Source organism: Kogia breviceps, chromosome 10 (assembly GCF_026419965.1).
Source record: "Kogia breviceps isolate mKogBre1 chromosome 10, mKogBre1 haplotype 1, whole genome shotgun sequence".
Taxonomy (NCBI): domain Eukaryota; kingdom Metazoa; phylum Chordata; class Mammalia; order Artiodactyla; family Physeteridae; genus Kogia; species Kogia breviceps.
Genome location: NC_081319.1, coordinates 52,244,050 through 52,265,826, shown reverse-complemented (window position 1 = coordinate 52,265,826; position 21,777 = coordinate 52,244,050). Strand labels below are relative to the sequence as shown.

The 21,777-nt window shown below is 39.2% G+C and overlaps 1 protein-coding gene and 1 pseudogene across 6 annotated transcripts in view; one reads left to right on the top strand and one right to left on the bottom strand.

Moving 5' to 3' along the window:
• Positions 1-21,777, top strand: part of FBXL2 (F-box and leucine rich repeat protein 2) — a 94,754-nt gene that overhangs the window by 54,688 nt on the left and 18,289 nt on the right. The window lies entirely within an intron of this gene.
• On the bottom strand, positions 12,970-13,058 carry LOC131764714 (small nucleolar RNA SNORA11; annotated as a pseudogene).

Here is a 21,777-nt window from a genome sequence, read left to right as displayed (position 1 = left end):
CTGGTCCTGGAAGATCCCACATGCCGCAGAGCAACTAAGCCTGTGTGCCACAACTACTGAGCCTGCGCTCTAGAGCCCATGAGCCACAACTGCTGAGCCCGCATGCCACAACTACTGAAGCACATGCGCCTAGAGCCCATGCTCTGCAACAAGAGAAGCCACCGCAATGAAGACTAGCCCCTGCTCGCCGCAACTAGAGAAAGCCCGCAGGCAGCGAGGAAGACCCAACACAGCCAAAAATAAATAAATAAATAAATTAGTTAATTTTAAAAAAAAGAAACTTCCAAAGTGTTTCTCAAAAAACTCTACCATTTTGCATTCCTGCCAGAGTGTATGATACTTCCAGTTCTTCCACGTCTTTGCCAGTACCTGGTGGGTCAGTTTTTATAATTTTAGCCATTCCCAGGGATGTGAACAGTGGTATCTCATTGTAGTTTTAGTTTGCATTTCTCTAATGACTAATGCTGTTGAGTGTCTTTTTATGTATTTTTTGCTATCCATATATTTTCTTTGCTGAAGTGTCTGTTCTAATGTTTGGTTGGTGTTTTGCCCTGTTTTTCATTAGATTTTATGTTGTCTTACACTGAATTCTGAGAGTTCTTAATATGTTCTGAATACAAATCCTTTATCAGATATATTTTTTTTCCCAGTCTGTGGCTTACCTTTTTATTCTTTTAACTGTCTTTTGAAGTTTTTCATTTTGATGAAGTTCAATTTATCAATTTTTTTCTTATGAATAATATTTTTGGTGTTACATATGAAATCTTTGCCTAACCCAAGGTGATAAAGATTTTCTCCTGTGTTTCTAGAAGTTATGTAGTTTAGACCTATGATCCATTTTGAGTTGATTTTTGTATATGGTGTGAGGTATAGATTGATACTTACTTGTTGTGTGTATGATGTTCAGTTCTATCATCATATGTTGAAATGACCACCCTTTTCCCACTGAATTGCCTTTGTAGCTTTGTTGAAAATCATTTGTCCAAATAATTATGGGACTATTTTTGTACTCTCAGTATTTTCCATTGATGTATTTGCCTATCTTTACACCAAACCACACTGTCTTAATAACGGTAGCTTTATAATAAGTCTTGAAATCAGGTTTTATTAGTCCTAGAACTTAATTCATTTTCAAATTTGTTTTAGTTGGACTAGATTCGTTGCATTTCCATATAAATTATAGAATCTTCTGTCAGTTTCTGCAAAAGAGCTTGCTGGCATCTTGATTAGGATGATGGTGAATCCATAGATCAATTTGGGGAGAATTGACATCTTAACAATACTGAGCCTTCCAACCCATAACCCTAGTGTATCTCTCTATATATTTAGGTGTCTTTAAATTTATTATGTTTTGCAGGTTTCATTGCACAGGTTGTGCACATCTTTGGTCATATGTATCCCTTAGTGTTATGAAATATTATTGTAAATGACATTTTTTATTTCAATTTTTAATTCATTGTTGGTAAATAGAAATATAATTGATTTTTGTGCGTTAATCTTTTATCTTGCAACCTGAATAGACTCACATTAGTTTTAGTAGCTTTTTTGTTGATTACTTTGGATTTTCTATGTAGACAGTCATATAACCTGTAAATGAAGATAGTTTTTCTTGTTTCCAATCAACGCCTTTTTTTAAATGAATTAATTTATTTTTGGCTGCGTTGGGTCTTTGTTGCTGAGCGCGGGCTTTCTGTAGTTGTGGCAAGTGGGGGCTACTCTTTATTGCTGTGCACGGGCTTCTCATTGCAGTGGCTTCTCTTATTGTGGAGCATGGCCTCTAGGAGCGCGGGCTTCAGTAGTTGTGGCTCACAGGCTCAGTAGTTGTGGCACACAGGCTTAGTTGCTCTGCGGCATGTGGGATCCTCCTGGACCAGGGCTTGAACCTGTGTCCCCTGCATTGGCAGACAGATTCTTAACCACTGCACCACCAGGGAAGCCCTCAATGCCTTAAAAAATTTTTTTTTATTGGAGTATAGTTGGTTTAAATATTGTGTTAGTTTCAGGTGTACAGCAAAGTGATTCAGTTATACATATATTCATTCTTTTTCAGATTCTTTACCCATATAGGTTATTACAGAATAATGAGTAGAGTTCCCTGTGCTATATAGTAGGTCCTTGTTGGTTGTCTATTTTATATATAGTAGTGTGTGTACGTTAATCCCAAGCTTCTAATTTATCCCTCCTCTCCACATTTCTCCTTTGGTAACCATAACTTTGTTTTTGAAATCTGTGAGTCTGTTTCTGTTTTATAAATAAGTTCATATATCCGTTTTTAAGTTAGATTCCACATATGAGTGATACCATGTGATACTTGTCTTTGTCAGTCTTACTTCACTTAGTATGATAATCTGTAGCTCCATCCATGTTGCTGCAAATGGCTTATTTCATTCTTTTTTATGGCTGAGTAATATTTCATTGTATATATGTACTACATCTTCTTTATCCATTCCTCTGTCGATGGACATTTAGGTTGCTTCCGTGTCTTGGCTATTGTAATCAGTGCTACCATGAACATTGGGGTCCATGTATCTTTTCTAATTATGGTTTTCTCCAGATACATGCCCAGGAGTGGGATTACTGGATTATATGGTAGCTCTATTTTTAGTTTTTTAAGGAACCTGCATACTGTTCTTCATAGTGGTTGTACCAATTTACATTCCCACCAACAGTGTAGGAGGGTTCCCTTTTCGCCATACCCTCTCCAGCATTCCTTGTTTGTAGACTTTTTTATTATGGCCATTCTGATCACTGTGAGGTGATACCTCGTTGTAGTTTTGATTTGCATTTCTCTGATAATTAGTGATGTGAGTATCTTTCCATGTGGTTTTTGGCCATGTATATGTCTTCTTTGAAGAAATGTCTATTTAAGTCTTCTGCCAATTTTTTGATTGTAATGTTTTTTTAAAATATTGAGTTGTATGAGCTGTTTGTATATTTTGTAAATTAATCCCTTGTTGGTGGTCACATTGTTTGCGAATATTTTCACCCATTCCGTAGGTGGTTTTTTCATTTTGTTCATGGTTTCCTTTGCTATGCAAAAGCTTATAAGTTTGATTAGGCCCCATTTGTTTATTTTTGCTTTTACTTCTTTTGCTTTGGGAAAATTATCTGAGAAAGTATTGCTACAATTTATGTCAGAGAATGTTTTGCCTATGCTCTTTTCTAGGAGTTTTATGGTGTCATGTCTTATATTTAAGTCTTTAACCCATTTTGAGTTTATTTTTGTGCATGGTGTGAGGGAGTGTTCTAACTTCACTGATTTACATGCTGCCGTCCAGCTTCCCAACACCACTTGCTGAAGAGTGTCTTTTCCCCATTGTATATTCTTGCCTCCTTTGTTGTAGATTAATTGAGTGTGGGTATATGGGTTTACTTCTGGGCTCTCTATTCTGTTCCAGTGATCTCTATGTCTCTTTTTGTGCCAGTACCACACTGTTTTGGTTTCTGTAGCTTTGTAGTATAGCCTGAAGTCTGGAAGGGTTATGCTTCTGCTTCCAGCATTGTTCTTTTTCCTCAGGATTGCTTTGGCAATTCTAGGTCTTTTGTGGTTCCATATAATTTTTAGGATTATTCTAGTTCTGTGAAAAATGTCATGGGTATTTTGATAGGGATTGCATTAAATCTGTAGATTGCTTTGGGTAGTATGGCCATTTTAACAGTATTAATTCCTCCAATCCAAGAGCATGGGATATCTTTCCATTTCTTTGAATTATTTTCAGTTTCCTTTATTAATGTTTTACAGTTTTCAGCATATAAATTTTTTTTTTACTTTTTTTTTTTTTTTTTTTTTTTTTTCAGTACGTGGCCTCTCACTGTTGTGGCCTCTCCCGTTGCGGAGCACAGGCTCCGGACGCGCAGGCTCAGCGGCCATGGCTCACGGGCCCAGCCACTCCGCAGCATGTGAAATCTTCCCGGACCGGGGCATGAACCCGTATCCCCTGCATCGGCAGGCGGACTCTCAACCACTGCGCCACCAGGGAAGCCCCAGCATATAAATTTTTCACCTTCGTGGCTAAGTTTATTCCTAGGTGTTTTTTTTTTTTTTGATGCAATTTTAAATGGAATTTTTTAGTTTACTTTCTCTGTTTGGTATTTCATTGTTAGTGTAAAGAAATGCAGCAGATTTCTGTATATTTTTCTTGTATCCTGCTACCTTGCTGAATTCATTTATTAGTTCTAATAGTTTTTATGTGGCAACTTTAAGCTTCTCTACATAGAGCATCATGTCATCTGCAAATGGTGACGGTTTTACCTCTTCCACTCCAATTTGGATACCTTTTGTTTCTTGTCTGATTGCTGTGGCTAGGACTTCCAGTACTATGTTGAGTAGAAGTGAGAGTGGGCATCCTTGTCTTGTTCCTGAATTTAGCAAGAAGTCTTTGAGCTTTTCACCATTGAGTATTATGTTGGCTATGGGTTTGTCATAAATGGTCTTTATTTTGTTGAGGTATGTTCCCCGTATACCCACTTTGGTAAGAGTATTTTATCATGAACGATGCTGAATTTTGCCAAATGCTTTTTCTGCGTCTTTTGAGATGATCATGTGGCTTTTGTCTTTTGTTGATGTGGTGTATCACGTTGATTGATTTGCATATGTTGAACCATCCTTGTAACTCTGGAATGAATCCAACTTGATCATGGTGTATAATCCTTTTTATGTGTTGTTGGATTTGGTTCACTAATATCTTGGTGAGGATTTTTGCATCTATATTCATCAAAGATACTGGTCTGTAATTTTCTTGTGTAGTGTCTTTGTCTGGTTTTAGTATCAGGGTGATGGTGACTGCATAGAATGACTTTGGGATTGTTCTCTTCTGTCTTTTGGAAGAGTTTGAGAAGGATCAGCATAAGTTCTTCTTTGTATGTTTGGTAGAGTTCCCCAGTGAAGCCATCCAGTCCTGGCCTTTAGTTTACAGGGAAGTTTTGTTGTTGTTGTTGTTTTAAATTACAGATTCTATTTCATTTCTAGTGATTGGTCTGTTCAAATTATCTGTCTCTTCTTGACTCAGTTTTGACAGGCTGCATATTTTAAGAAAGTTGTCCATTTCTTCTAGGTTGTTGAATTTGTTGGCATCTAACTGTTCATAGTATTCTCTTATGATTTTTTATATTTATGTGGTATCAGTTGTTATTTCTCTTCTTTCATTTCTTATTTTGTTTATTTGGGTCCACTCTTTTTCTTCTTGGTGACTGGCTAGAGTTTTATCGATTTTTAAAAAACTTTTCAAAAAACCAGCTCGTGGTTTTATTGATCTTTTCTATTTCTTAAAAAAAAATTTTTCCCCCTTGTGATGAGAACTCTTTTTTAAAAAAATTATATTTATTTTGGCTGTGCTGGGTTTTAGTTATGGCACGCAGGACCTTAGTTGTGGCATGTGGGCTCCTAGTTGTGGCATGTGGACTCTTAGTTGCGGCATGCATGTGGGATCTAGTTCCCCAGCCAGAGATCGAACCCGGGCCCCCTGCATTGGGAGTGTGGAGTCTTAACCACTGGACCACCAGGGAAGTCCCTGATCTTTTCTATTTCTTAAAAAATCTGTATTGTATTTATTTCCTCTCTGATCTTTGTTATTTCCTTCCTTCTCCTGACTTTGGGTTTTTGTCTGTTCTTTTTAAAATTCTTTTAGGTGGTAGTTTAGTTTGCTTATATGAGAGTTTTTTTGTTTCTTGAGGAAGGCCTGTATCACTATGAACTTCCCTCTTAGAACTGCTTTTGCTGTGTCGCATAGATTTTGTAGGTTGTGTTTTCATTTTCTTTTGTTTTAAGGTATTTTCTGATTTCTTTATCTTATTGTTGACCCACTGTTTTTTTAGTAGCATGTCATTTAGTCTCCATGTATTTGTTCATTTATTTTTTCTTTCAGTGGTTGATTTCTAGTTTCTGGTTGTGGTCAGAAAAGATGCTTGAAATAATTTCTAGCTTCTTAAATTCGTTGAGACTTTTATTGGTGACCTAGTGTGTAATCTATCCTAGAGAATATTCCATGCATACTTGAAAAGAATGTGTATTCCTTTGGGGCTGTGTGTGTGTGTAGTATCCTGTAGATATCAATTAAGTTCTACTGTTCTATTGTGTTATTTAGGACCTCTGTTTCCTTACTAATTTTCTGTCTGGATGGTCTGTCCATTGATGTCAGTGGGGTGTTAAAGTCTCCTACTATTACTGTATTATGGGCCATTTCTCCCCTTATGTCAGTTAGTATTTTATTTATTTAGGTGCTCCTGTGTTGGGTACATTTATGTTAAAGAGTGTAATATCTTCTTGTATTGAACCGTTTATCATTATATAATGTCCTTCTTTGTCTTTCTTTATGACCTTTGTTTTAAAGTCTACTTTGTTTGAAATGAGTATGCTACCCCCACTTTCTTGTCGTTTCCATTTGTATGAAATATCTTTTTCCATCCCCTCACTTTCACTCTGTGTGTGTCTTTCCCCCTGAAGTGAGTCTCTTGTAGGCAGCGTATTGTAGGTTCTTACATTTTATCCAATCTGCCACTGTATGTCTTTTGATTGGAGCATTTAGCCCATTGACATTTAAAGTAATTATTAATAGGTATGTATTTATTGCCATTTTAATTCTTGTTTTCCAGTTTTTGTAGTTCTTCTTTGTTCATTTCTTCTTCTTTTTTGGTTTTATGATCTTCTTTTGTAGTATGCTTGAGTTCCTTTCTTTTTGTTTTTTTTTGTTTTTTTTGTTTTTTTTGCGGTATGCAGGCCTCTCACTGTTGTGGCCTCTCCCGTTGCGGAGCACAGGCTCCGGACGGGCAGGCTCAGCGGCCATGGCTCACGGGCTTAGTTGCTCCGTGGCATGTGGGATCTTCCCGGACCAGGGCACGAACCCGTGTCTCCTGCATCGGCAGGCAGATTCTCAACCACTGCGCCACCAGGGAAGCCCTCTTTTTGTTTTTTTTTTTTTGCAAATCTCCTGTATATTTTTGATTTGTGTTTACCCTGGAGTTTAAGTATGCTGACCCATAACTATATCTACTTGCTTTAAACTAATAGTCATACAAGTTCAAACACATTCTAAAAGATTTACTTTTTAATTTTAATTTAATTTAATTTTTTTGGCTGTGCCGTGCAGCATGCGGGCTCTTAGTTCCTGGACCAGGGATCGAACCTGTGCACCCTGGAATGGAAGTGTGGAGTCCTAACAACTGGACCGCCAGAGAATTCCCAAGATTTATATTTTTATACTCCCCTCCCCCACATTTTGTGATTTTTGATGTCCTATTTTACATCTTCATGCTTTTTCTTTTACTATTTATTGTATTTATAATTGCTTCTACAAAATTTTTGATTGTTTTTTAATCTATGTACTAATTTATTTAAGTGATCTTCAATCTTTTTATATATTTGCCTTTCCTATTGTGATTTTCTCTTTTGTATAGCTTTCTTGCTTCTCTATTTAGAGAAGATCCTTTATAATATTTCTTTTAGAGTAGACTTAGTATTGTGAATTCTTTCAGTTTTTGCTCGTCTGGGAAATTCTGTATTTCTCCTTCTATTCTAAATGATAACCTTGGTCAGTAGAGTATCCTAGGTTGCAGGTGTTTCCCTTTCAGGACTTTGAATATATCATGCCATTCCCTTCTGGCCTGCAGTGTTTCTGCTAGAAATCAACTGATAGCCTTATGGGGGTTCCTTTGTAAATGACTATTTTTCTCTTGCTATCTTTAGAATCCTCTCTTTAACTTCTGCCATTTTAATTATATGTATTGTTGTGGGTCTGTTTGGGTTCATCTTGTTTGGGACCCTCTATGCTTTCTGGATATCTGTTTTCTTCTTTAGGTTTGGGAAGTTTTCAGCCATGATTTCGTTCTTTCTTTTTTTAATTGAAGTATAGTTGATTTACAATGTGCCAATCTCTGCTGTACAGCAAGGTAACTCAGTTATACATACATACATACATATACACACACACACACACACACATTCTTATTTTTTAATATTCTTTTCTGTTATGGTTTATCCCAGGAGATTGGATATAGTCCCCTGTGCTATACAGTAGGACCTTGTTGTTTATCCATTCTAAGTGTAATAGTTTGTATCTACCAACCCCACCCACATTTCCAGTCCATCCCTCTCCCTCTCCCTCTTCCCATCCCCCTTGGCAACCACAAGTCTGATCTCTATGTCTGTGAGTCTGTTTCTGTTTTATAGCTAGGTTCATTTGTACCACATTTTAGATTCCACATATAAGTGATATCATATGGTATTGGTTTTTCTGACTTCACTTAGTATGATAATCTCTAGTTACATCTATGTTGCTGCAAATGGCATTATTTCATTCTTTTTTATGGCTGAGTAGTAGTCCATTGTATATATGTACCATGTATTCTTTAACCATTCACCTGTTGATGGACATTTAGGTTGTTTCCACGTCTTGGCTATTGTGAATAATGCTGCTATGAATATAGGGGTGCATGTGCCTTTTTGAATTATAGTTTTCTGTGGGTATGCCCAGGAGTGGGATTTCTGGATCATATGGTAATTTGATTTTTAGTTTTCTGAGGAACCTCCATACTGTTTTCCATAGTGGCTGCCCCAACTTACATTCCCATTGACAGTGTAAGAGGGTTCCCTTTCTCCACACCCTCTCCACCATTTGTTATTTGTAGACTTTTAAATGATGGCCATTCTGACTGATGTGAGGTGGTTCCTCATTGTAGTTTTGATTTTCATTTCTCTAATAATTTGTGATGTTGAGCATCTTTTCATGTGCCTGCTAGCCATCTGTATGTTGTCTTTGGAGAAATGTCTTTTAAGGTCTTCTGCCTATTTTTTGATTAGGTTGTTTGTTTTTTATTGTTGTTGAGTGTATGAGCTGTTGTATATTTTGGAGATTAAGCCCTTGGTGATTGCATCATTTGCAAATATTTCCTCCCATTCTGTAGGTTGTCTTTTTTTTTTGCTGTGCCAAAGCTTGTAAGTTTGATTCAGTCCCATTTGTTTATTTTTGTTTTTATTTCTATTGCCTTGTGAGACTGACCTAAGAAAACATTTACGTCAGAGAATGTTTTGCTTATGCTGTCTAGAAGTTTTATGGTGTCATGTCTTATGTTTAAGTCTTTAAGGCATTTTGAGTTTATTTTTGTGCATAGTGTGAGGGTGTGTTCTAACTTCATTGATTTACATTCACCTGTAACTTTCCCAGCACCACTTGCTGAAGAGACTTTCTTTTTCACATTTTATATTCTTGCCTCCTTTGGCAAAGATTAATTGGCCATATGTGTGTGGATTTATTTCTGGTCTCTCTGTTCTGTTCCATTGATCCATATGTCTGTTTTTATACCAGTACCACCCTGTTTTGATTACTGTAGCTTTGTAGTATAGTCTGAAGTCTGGGCGAGGTATGCCTCCTGCTTTTTTTTTTCTTTCCTCCTCAGGATTGCTTTGGCAATTCTGGGTCTTTTATGGTTCCATACAAATTTTTGGATTATTCTAGTTCTGTGAAAAATGTCATTGGTAATTTGATAGGGATTGCATTAAATCTGTAGATTGCTTTGGGTAGCGTGGCCATTTTAACAATAGTTATTCTTCCATTCCAAGAACATAGGATATCTTCCATTTCTTCGAATCCTCTTTAATTTCCTTTACTATGTTTTATAGTTCTCAGTGTATAAGTTTTGTAGTTCTCAGTGTATAAGTCTTTCACCTCCTTGGTCAGATTTATTCCTAGTTATTTTTTTTTTTTGGTGTGATTTTAAATGTATTTTTTTTTACATTCCCTTTCTGATATTTCATTGTTAGTGTAAAGAAATGCAACCGATTTCTGAGTGGTAATCTTGTATCCTGCTACTTTGCTGAATTCATTTATTAGATCTAGTAGTTTTTGTGTGGAGTCTTTACTATATATAGTATCATGTCATCTGCCTATAGTGATAATTTTACCTCTTCCCTTCGAATTTGGATACTTTTTGTTTCATTTTCTTGTCTGACTGCTGTGGCTAGGACTTCCATTACTATGCTGAATAGAAATGGTGAGAGTGGGCATCCTTGTTCCAGATTTTAGCAGGAAGACTATCAGTTTTTCATTGTTGAGTATTATATTGGCTGTGGATTTGTCATTAATAGCTTTTATTAAGTTGAGATATGTTCCTTGTATACCCACATTGGTAAGAGTTTTTTTTTTTAATTAATTAATTTATTTTTGTCTGTGTTGGGTCTTTGTTGCTGTGTGCAGGCTTTCTGTGGTTGTGGCAAGCAGAGAGTATTCTTCGTTGCAGTGTGTGAGCTTCTCATTGTGGTGGCTTCTCTCGTTGCAGAGCACGGGCTCTAGGCACGTGGGCTTCAGTAGTTGCAGCACGTGGGCTCAGTGGTTGTGGCGCACAGGCTCAGTAGTTGTGGCGCATGGGCTTAGCTGCTCCGCGGCATGTGGGATCTTCCCAGACCAGGGATCGAAACCATGTCCCCTTCATTGGCAGGTGGATTCTCAACCACTGCACCACCAGGGAAGCCCCTGGTAAAAGTTTTTATCAGGAATGGATGTTGAATTTTGTCAAATGATTTTTCCTTATCTATTGAGATGATCATGTGGTTTTTGATTTTTTTTTGTTGTTGTTGTTAATATGTATTACATTGATTGATTTGCATATGTTGAACCATCCTTGTGAACTTGGGATGAATCCCACTTGGTCGTGGTGTACGACTTTTTGTGTGTGTTGTTGAATTCGGTTTGCTAATATTTTGTTGAGGATTTTTGCATCTATATTCATCAGTGATATTGTCTTGTAATTTTCTTTTTTGTTGATACCTTTGTCTGGTTTTGGTATCAGGGTGATGGTGGCTTCATCACAAGTCTTTGGGAGTGTTCCCTACTTTTAAATCTTTTCGAAGAGTTTGAGAAGAATCGGTCTAAATTGTATGTTTGGTAGAATTTACCTGTGAAGCCATCTATCTGGTCCTGGACTTTCCTTTGTAGTGAGGTTTTTTTAAAATTACAGATTCTATTTCAGTCCTAGTGATTGGCCTGTTCAAATTATCTGTTTCTTCTTGATTAAATTTTTATGGGCTGTATGTTTCTAGAAACTTGTCCATTTCTTCTAGGTTGTCATATTTGTTGGCATATAATTTGTTTATAGTGTTCTCTTATGAGTTTTTTGTATTTCTGCAGTATCAGTTGAGATTTCTTCTTTTTCATTTGTTATTTTGTTTATTTGGGTACTCTCTCTTTTCTTCTTGGTGAGCCTGGCCAGAGGTTTGTTAATTTTGTTTACCCATTCAGAGAACCAGCTCTTGGTTTTATTGATTTTTTTGTTTTTTAAAATTTGTATTTTGAGAGAAACTTTTTAAATAAATAAATTTATTTATTTATTGGCTGCGTTGGGTCTTCGTTTCTGTGCGAGGGCTTTCTCTGGTTGCGGCGAGCGGGGGCCACTCTTCATCGTGGTGCACGGGCTTCTCACTGTCGTGGCTTCTCCTGTTGTGGAGCACAGGCTCCAGATGTGCAGGCTCAGTAGTTGTGGCTCATGGGCCCAGTTGCTCCGCGGCATGTGGTATCTTCCCAGACCGGGACTCGAACCCGTGTCCCTTGCATTGGCAGGCAGATTCTCAACCACTGCGCCACCAGGGAAGCCCTATTGATTTTTTTTTTTTTTTTGTGGTATGCAGGCCTCACACTGCTGTGGCCTCTCCCGTTGCGGAGCGCAGGCTCTGGACGCGCAGGCTCGGCGGCCATGGCTCATGGGCCCAGCCGCTCCGCAGCATGTGGGATCTTCCCAGACCGGGGCACGAACCCGTGTCCCCTGCATCGGCAGGCAGATTCTCAACCACTGCTCCACCAGGGAAGCCCAGCCCTATTGATTTTTAATCTATATTTTATTTATTTCCTCCCTGATCTTTATTATTTCCTTCTTTTGCTGACTTTACGTTTTGTTTGTTCTTCTTTTTCTAATTCTTTTAGGTGGTAGGGTAGGTTGTTTATTTTAGATTTTTCTTGTTTTTTGAGGAAGGCCTGTATCTCTATGAATTTCCCTCTAATAACTGCTTTTGCTGCATCCCACAGATTTTGTGTGGTTGTGTTTTTATTGTCATTTGTCTCAAGGTATTTTAATTTCCCTTTTTGATTTCCTCATTGATCCATTGGTTTTTTAGTAGTATGTTGTTTAATCTCCATGTAATCATTTTTTTCTCATTTCTTTTCCTGTGGTTGATTTCTTTTCTTTCTTTTTATTGTTTTTTTTTTGAGGTTAATTTGTGCCTTTATTTGCCAGTATAATCTAACTACAGTGGCCTGCAAACTGTTCTGATCTAAAAAATACATTTTCCATCACAATCCAACAAACACACATACATATATAATATGTATACTTAAAAGTGAAACAAATGTTTTGCCATAAACGTCTACCCTGAGTGTTAATTTTTTTTTGAGACTTTTTTTACAGCAGTTTTGGTTTACAACAAAATTGACAGGAAGGTACAGAAATTCCCCATATACCCACTCCCCTCACAAGCATAGCCATTATCAACAGAGTGGTACTTAAAAAAAAAAAAAAAAAAAACAGGGATGAACTTCATTGACACATCATACCCACCAAAGTCCACCTTAGGGGTTCACTTTAATTAAGTGAATAGTGTTGCACATTCTATTTTGGACAAAAGTATAATGACATATATGCATCATTATAATGTCATTCAAAGTATTTTCACTGCTCATAAAAACTTATATGCTTTGTGTATTCATCTCCCCTTTCTCCCAAACTCCTGGCGACCGTTGATCTTTTTATTGTCTCAATAGTTTTGCCTTTTCCAGAATGGCATATAGTTGGAATCTGTTGTTCTTTTTTCTTTCTCCTTGAAAAGAGAGGTTCAAAGCCTTTATGTTTGTAAGACCACTCATGACTTGCCCATACATGAACCATGGCTCTAGGTGGCAAACTCCCCCACTAAATACTGTAGCTTTTCTTCCAGTATTGAGCCCTGTCCCAGTGGCCCTGCCCAGAAGCCACATGGAAGTGCAGGGGAACACATGTTTGGTATTTGTTCATAGGAAGGCCACAAGTTTTGTGCCCCTTGTCACAATGAAACCTGTGGTTGATTTCTAGTTTCATGCCATTGTGGTCAGAGAAGAGTCTTGAAGTCTTGAAATAATTTTTCTTTTTTTTTTTTTTTAAGGGTGAGAGGCTTGTCTTATTTTTTTTTAAGAATATACATTTATTTATTTATTTATTTGGTTGTGTCAGGTTCTGGTAGTGGCAGGCAGACTCCTTAGTTGTGGCTCACCAGCTCCTTAGTTGCAGCACATGGGCTCCTTAGTTGTAGCATGCAAACTCTTAGTTGTGCCATGCATGTGGTATCTAGTTCCTGGACCAGGGATCGAACCCAGGCCCCCTGCATTGGGAGCGTGGAGTCTTAACCACTGTGCCACTAGGGAAGTCCATTGAAATAATTTCTATACTATTAAATCTGTTGAGGTTAGTTTTGTGCCTTAGTATGTGGTCAGTCCATATGCACTTGAAAAGAATGTGTTCTGTTTTTTGTTTGTTTGTTTTTAGATGTAATGTCCTGAAAATATCAATTAAATCTATCTGTTCTATCATTTAGGACTTCTGTTGCCTTATTGATTTTCTGTCTAGAAGATCTGTCCATTGATGTGAGTGGGGTGTTAAAGTCTCCTACTGTTATTGAATTCCTGTCAGTTTCTCCTTTTATGTCTGTTAGTATTTGTTTTATGTATTTGTGTGCTCCTATATTAGGTGCATATATGTTGACGAGTGTAAAATCCTCTTCTTGTGTTGATCCTTTTATCATCATGGAGTGTCCTTCCTTATCTTTCTTTATAGCCTTTGCTTTAAAGTCTATTTTGTCTGATATGAATATTGTAACTCCCACTTGCTTGTTATTTCCATTTCCATGAAATATCTTTTTCCATCCCCTCACTTTCTTTTAACTTTATTTATTTATTTTTTTATGGCTGCGTTGGGTCTTTGTTGTTGTGCGCGGCTTTCTCTAGTTGCGGTGAGCGGGGGCTACACTTCGTTGCGGTGCGTGGGCTTCTCATTGCGATGGCTTCTCTTGTTGCGGAGCACAGGCTCTAGGCATGCAGGCTTCAGTAGCTGTGGCTCGCGGGCTCTAGAGCACAGGCTTAGTAGTTGTGGCTCATGGGCTTAGTTGCTCCATGGCTTGTGGGGTCTTCCCGGACCAGGGCTTGAACCTGTGTCTCCTGCATTGGCAGGTGGATTCTTAACCACTGCACCACCAGGGAAGCCCAATCCCCTCACTTTCAATGTATGTCTGTCCTTTGCCCTAAGGTGGGTCTCTTGTAGGCAGCATATTGTAGGCTTTTTCTTTTTTTTTGATCCATTCTGCCACTCTATGTCTTTTGATTGAAACATTAAGGCTGTTGACATTTAAGGTAATTGTTGATACATATATATTTATTGCCATATTAAACCTTGCTTTCCAGTTGATTCTTTCTTCTTTGTTCCTTTCTCTTTTTGTTTTTCTTTTTGTGGTTTGATGATCTCCTTTTATTTTATGCTTGTGTTCTCTTTTTGGTTTTTGTGAACCTACTGTATGTTTTTGATTTGTGGTTGCCCTGTTTTTCAAGTATGTTAACTCCTTCCTATATCTGCTTGCTTTAGACTGATAGTCATATAGGCGCAAATACATTTTTAAAAAAGGAATCTGCATATTCTTACTCTGCTTCACCACCTTTTATGATTTTGATGTCCATTTTTACATCTTCATGTTTATCCTTTTGCTGTTCCTTGTATTTATCGTCACTCTCACAGTTTTTTTTTTGGTTTTGTTTTCTCTTTTTGATCTGTATACTGGCTAATTTAAGTGATTTACTTTCCAATTATTATTTCCTCGTTGTGGCCTCTCCTGTTGTGGAGCACAGGCTCCGGATGTGCAGGCTCAGCAGCCATGGCTCACGGGCCCAGCCACTCCATGGCATGTGGCATCTTCCTGGACCGGGGCACAAACCCATGTCCCCTGCATTGGCAGGTAGACCCTCAACCACTGCACCACCAGGGAAGCCCCAATATTTCTTTTAGAATAGGTTTATTATTGCTGTATTCTTTTAGTTTTTGCTTGTCTGAAAAATTCTTTATTTCTTCTTCTATTCTAAATGATTATCTGGCTGAGTAGAGTATTCTAGGTTGCAGATTTTTCCCTTTCAAGACTTTGAATATATTTTGCCACTCCCTTCTGTCCTGCAGTGTTTCTGTAGAGAAATCAGCTGGTAGCATTATGGGGGTTCCCTTGTAATTAACTCTTTGGTTTTTTCTTGCTGCCTTTAGGATCTTCTTTTTATCTTTAACTTTCCCATTTTTATTATAATATGTCTTGATATATGTCTGTTTGGGTTCATCTTGTTTGGGACCCTCCATGCTTCCTATATCTGGATATCTGTTTCCTCCTTTAGGTTTGGAAAGTTTTCAGCCATAATTTCTTCAAATAGATTTTCAATCCCCTTTTCTCTTTCTTTTCCTTCTGGAATCCCTATTATTCATAGATTGGCATGTTTTGTATTATTCCATAGGTCTCATATTGCTTTTATTTCTTTTCATTTGCTGTCTGCTGTTTTGATTGGGTAATTTCCATTATTCTGTCTTCCAGATCACTTATTCTTTCCTCTGCATTATTTATTCGGCCATTCAGTGCCTTTAGCTCAGCTTTCATCTTGGCAAATGAGTTTTCTAATATTTCTTGGCTCCTCCTTATAGTTTCTAGTTCCTTTTTACAGTAATGTGCATTTCTATCAGTAGCCTTTCTTGATTCCTTCAGTATTTTCATTAGCTCCTTTTTGAACTCAGTGTCTGTTAGACTGAAGAGGTCTGTTTCATTGTTTGTTCCTTCAGGGGAATTCTCTGGGTCTTTTAACTGGGAATGGTTCCTCTCCTTTTTCATTTTGCTTATATTTCTCTTACTTTGTGAGTTTAGGAGAAACACTTATCTACTGTGGTCACGGAGGGCTGTTTATATGCAGGAGCATCCCTGCATAGCTTGTGTAGGTTCAATAGTTTTTTGCTGTGAGGGCTGTTTTTGGTTTGGATGCTTGCTGTCCCTTTCCTCCATGTGTGCTGGTTGTTATCCCCTTGATAGGGGGTGTGCAGGTGCGTGTTCCATTCATGCTTCCAGGAAGGCAGGGACAGTGGTTGGCTCTTGGTCACGGGACCCTTGGTGGCAGTGGTGGCGGGCTGTGTTCACTCCTGGGGAGGGGAGGGCAGTGGTTGGCACTGGGTTGCGGTACCCTCAGCAGTGGTCATGGTTGCTCCCAGGGAGTTGGGGGCAGGAGTTGGTGCCTGGTCACGGGACCCTCTGTGGCAGCGGCGGTCTGCGCCTGCCTCTGGGGTCTGAGATGGCAGTGCAGTGGCTCACACCAGCCCCTGGAGCTTGTGTAGGTGGTTCCCTGCTGCCTGAGGGAGCTCATGGAGAAAGAATCTCCTATGGTGGCCTGCCCTTTGCGTGCCCCCCAACAGTTGCACCCTGCCTCTCTGGTGGGCCCAGGCCTCCTCCCATACTCTGCTGGTTGTGTCTCACCACACCCTAGCCCCCTCAGGCTGTCTCCATGCAGCCAGCCCCAGTCCTTTCCTCCAGATTTGACCTCCGAAGCCCGAGCCTCTGCACCCAGCCTCTCCTGTCCCAGCAGATGAGCGTCTCAGGCCAGGGAGTGCTGGTTGGCACTGATCTTCTGTGCAGGTCTCTCTCCACTTTGCCCTCTGCAACCGATTGCTGTGTTCCTCTCCAAGGCTCTGAAGCTCCCCCTCTGTCCCAGCTGATCTCCCCAGTGAGGGGACTTCCCAGTGTGTGGAAACCTTTCTTCTTTCACAGCTCCCTCCCAGGGGTGCAAGTTGCGTCTCGATTTTTCTCTCTCTTTTTTTTTTCTTTTACCCTACCCAGGTACATGGGGGAGTTTCTTGCCTTTTTGGAAGTTTGAGGTCTTCTGCCAGCATTCAGTAGATGTTCTGTGAGAAGTGTTCCACATGTAGATGTATTTGTGGGAGAAGGTGAGCTTCACGTCCTACTTCTCCACCATCTTGATCCAATCTCCCATAATTTCTTTAAATACATTTTCCATCCCCCTCTTTCATTTCTCCTCCAGAACCCCTATCATGTGTAGGTTGGCATGCTTTATATTATCCCATAGATCTCATATGTTGCTTTCAGTTTTTTTCATTTGTCTTTCTGTCTGCTCTTCTATTGGGTGGTTTCCATTATTCTGTTTTCCAGATCACTTATTTATTCTTCTGTGTCTTTTAGTCTGCTCTCCATTGTTTCTAGATTGGCTTTTCTCAGCAATTGGATTGTCTGCTTTTGAGTAGTTCATCTTTATAGTTTCTAGTTCCTTGTTACAGTGACCTTGCTGTATATTTCTATTGCTAATCCTTCTTGATTCCTTTGTCTTTTTTTATTATCTCCTTTTTGAACTTGGGGTCTAGTAGACATTATTTTTTCTTTCAGGAGATTTCTGTCACTGTTTAATTGGTAGTAGTTCCTCTGCTTTTTCATTTTACTTAACTTTCTTTGTCTCTGAATTTAGGAGAAACATCTGTGGTTTTGAAGGGCTGTTTTTATGTGGGAGCATCTGTGTGTGGACAGTTTGTGTCCAGTGTTTTTGGTGTGAGGGCTGGTTTTGGTATGGATGCCAGCCACATCTTTCCTCAGAGTGTACTGGGTGGTATACCCTTGATAGGGTACAAACACAGATAGTGGCTGTGTTTGGTGTTGTAGTGTCTTGAGCTTGTGCTGGATGTGATGCGGGGCTTTCTGTTTGCTTCATCATTGTCACTACCCTGTCGAGGGCAGGGTCTGCTCCCCGGATTTTGGAGTAAAAACTCTGAGGGTCAGGTTTGATCAGGCTCCATTGTCCTTGAGGGCATGTCCTGCGCCAAAGGAGCTTATTGCTGAAGCAGGTGAGGCCTGTGTGGTCACTGCAAACCTGTGTAACACCTATGTAGCATCGGCATTTCCGCTCTGAAGCGGCCCAAGGTTGCATCCCTTTCTCTGTTGTGTTTATCCCAGATCTAGTGCAAGGCCATGGTGTGAAATAGGCTGGGGCCCGGGGCCAGGGCATTGTGGCTGCAGGAATTGAGGTGGCTGTGCTGCCACCTGAGATCTGGGCTGCCTCTGTGGTGGTCTTCTCACAGGACCTGTCTGCCCCAGATCTAGGGCTAAGCTAGAGGTGGAGCCCTTGGGTGGAGTCAGAGTGCTCTTGCTGGAAAGTGATATGCTACATACTGCTGCCCTGGGCCTACCTGCCTGGGATTCAGCTCTTAGCTGCTGCACATTCTTGTAGTGCTCCCCAGCGCGCACACATACAGTGTCTGCTGCAGCTAGACCCGCTGCCCTATGTGAATGTTGACAGTGGTATGTGCTGCTCTGCCTGGATCACACCCTAGGTGTGTATCTGCATAGCTAGACCGAATCTTTGCCCAGGTCTCACGCCAGGATGTGGCATGGAGTGAGCAGGGCCGAGGTGTTCGCCCCTTCAGGTTGGGAAGTGCAGCAAGGCAGCAGCCGCCAGTGCAAGGCTCTCTCCGCCCTGATGGTTAGCAAGCCAGAACGTGCACACTCTTCACAAGTAGAGACTAGGCTACTCCAGCCCTTCTGTTTGCCTCAGTGGATTCCCAGCAGGCAAGGGTGCTTTTTGTCTCCTTTTGCAAGACCCCAGGCCTGGGATGCCCAGATAGTGAGTCGACTTGCTCCCTTCCCAGGGCAAGGGTCCACTGGTGTGGACTTTCTCTTCCTTTCAGATCCTTCCCAGGGGTTCAGATCCTTACCTGGTGCCCTCCCCCCACCCTGTGGCCCCTGCCTTTTTTTTTTTGTCCTACCCAGTTACATGGAGATTTTTCTTGCATCTTTGGTTGTTTAGGAGTTCTGCCAGTTTCTAGTTCGTTTTCTGTGAGAATTTTTCCTCATGTAGACGTATTTTTGATGCGTTCATAGGGGGAGGTGAGCTCCACATCCTCCTACTCCTCCATCTTGATTCCCTTCTTCCTACATTGGTTGAAGTTTGAATGTTAAACCAACCTTCCACCCTTCAGATAAGTCCCTCTTGAGTTGTCATGTACTGTATTTTTAACATGTTGTTGGATCCTATTTGCTAAAATTTTGTTAAAATTTTTTACCTCTGAGTTTGTGAGGGATATTGTTCTGTGGTTTACTTTTCTTGTGATATTTTTGTCTGGTTTAGGTATCAAGGTACTACTAGCCTTATAGAATGAGTTGAAATGTGTTTTCTCCTCTTCAGTTTTTTTGGAAAAGTTTATGTAGAATTTGTATTGTTTTTCTTAAATGTTTGGTAGAATTCACCATTGAGGCCAGCTGGGCCTGCAGGTTTCTTTTGTGGAAGGGTTTTAACTGCAAATTCTATTTCTCTTAATATATATAGAACTGTTCAGGTTTTTAATTCCTTCTTGAGTAAGCTTTGGTGGTTTTTACCTTTCAAAGATTTTGTCCATTTCATCTAAGTTCTAGAACTTTTGGCATAAAGTTGTAATACCCTCTTACTATCATTTTAATATCTGTAAAATCTGTAGTGATATCTCCTCTCTTTATTCTTGATTTGAGTAATTTTGTTTGGTTTTTTGTTTGTTTTTACTATATGAAAGTAGTTGCCACGTCTAATAAAAATCACAATGATTGTATAGTGCCTATTGCAATATATATATTCTTTGAATTTTTTACTGACATTAATACCAATTTTTAAAGAGTAAAGATGAGTAAATTTCTCTGACATTGGTAATTTTTGTCTTTTTTTCCTGGTCAGTCTAGCTAGAGGTTTATTAATTTTGTTGATATTCTCAAAGAACCAGCTTTGGATGTCATTGATTTTTTTTCATTGTTTTTATGTTTTCTACTTCATTGATTTCCTCTCTGGTCTTTATTAGTTCCTTTTTTTGGGTTTCATTTGGTCTTCTTTTTTTCTAGTTTCTTAATGTGGAAGCTCCTTGTAACATATATGTATTTTTTTAAGTTAATTATTTTTGGCTGCATTGGGTCTTCATTGCTGTGCACAGGCTTTTCTCTAGTTGTGGCTAGTAGGGGCTACTCTTCATTGCAGTGCGTGGGCTTCTCATTGTGGTGGCTTCTCTTGTGGAGCACAGGCTCTAGGCACACAGGCTTCAGTAGTTGTGATGTGTGGGCTCAGTAGTTGTGGCTTGCAGGCTCTAGAGCACAGGCTCAGTAGTTGTGCATGGGCTTAGTTGCTCCACAGCATGTGGGATCTTCCCGGACCAGGGCTCAAACCCGTGTCTCCTGCGTTGGCAGGAGGATTCTTAACCACTGTGCCACCAGGGAAGCCCTGCCTTCTTTTAGGTTGAGATTTTTTTTTTTTTTTTTTTTTTTTTGCGGTGCACGGCCCTCTCACTGTTGTGGCCTCTCCCGTTGTGGAGCACAGGCTCCGGACGCACAGGCTCAGCGGCCATGGCTCATGGGCCTAGCTGCTCCGCAGCATGTGGGATCTTCCCGGACCGGGGCACGAACCTGTGTCCCCTGCATGAGCAGGTGGACTCTCAACCACTGCGCCACCAGGGAAGCCCCTAGGTTGAGTATTTTTTATGATTACATTTGATATCATTTTTTTTGGCCTAGTAGCTATAACTCATTATTTTGTAATCTTAGTGGTTATTTTTGAGTTTACATTGTAGATTTTAAAGTTATTATAGTCTACCCTAAAATTATATTACATCTTACTTCCATTTTCCTTTGCTCAGCCTTCATGCTGTTATTGCCATACACTTTAAAATTCCAAATATGGTATGAAATCCACACTAGATTGTTAGTATTTTTGTTTTAACAGTCAATTATTTTAAAAGAGATTTAAATAATTAAAAAATCGGCTCTCTGTACTCAAGTGGTTACTATTTCCAGTATCCTTCATTTGTGTAGACACCAATTTTCATCTTATGTCTTTTTTTTTCTGCTTAAAGAATATTCTTTAAGATTTCTTGCACTGCATACCTGATGAATTTTTCCAACACTTGTGCCTGAATAAAATCTTTATTTTCCCTTCAGTTTTGAAAAATATTTTTGCTGAATATAGAATTCTGTGTTGACAGTTTTTTGTTTTCACTATTTTAAAGATGCTACTCCTCTGTTTTCTTGCTTTTTTTGTTATCAGTGAGAAATCTTCTATCACCCTTATTTTATTCCTCTGTATTAGGCATATCTTTTTTCTCTGGGTCCTTTTAATGTTTTTTCTGTCACTGGTTTTGACCAATTTGGTCAAGCTATGCCTTGGTGGATTTTCCTTCATGTTTCTTGTGCTTGGAATTTTTTGAGTTTCGTGGATTTGTAGGTTTATAATTTTCATAAAACTTTTGACCATTATTTCTTCAGATTTCTTCCCCCCACCCCACTCTATCTCCCATTCTTTAGGGACTCCACTTACACGTTCATTAGGTTGTTTGAAGCTGTCCCACAGTTCTTTCATGCTCTGTTCTTTCTTTCTTGTTTTCTTTCCATATTTTATTTTGGATACTTTCTTCTGCTGTGTCTTGTAAGTTCACTAATCTTTTCTTCCACAATGTCTAATCTGCTGTTAATCCCATCCAGTAAGTTTTCATCTCAGCCATTGTGGTTTTCATATTTAAAAGTTTAATTTGTATCTTTTTTTATATCTTTCATGTCTGTATATAACATGAGGTGTTTAATGTAACATCTTCACTCCAGCTTCATAGAACTGTATTCTACAGAACATAGTTATGATAACTTTTAATGCCTTTGTCTGCTATTTCTAATATCTGTGTCAGTTCTGGGTCAGCTTTGATAGATTGAATTTCCTCCTCATTATGGATATATTTTCCCTCTTCTTTGAATGGATG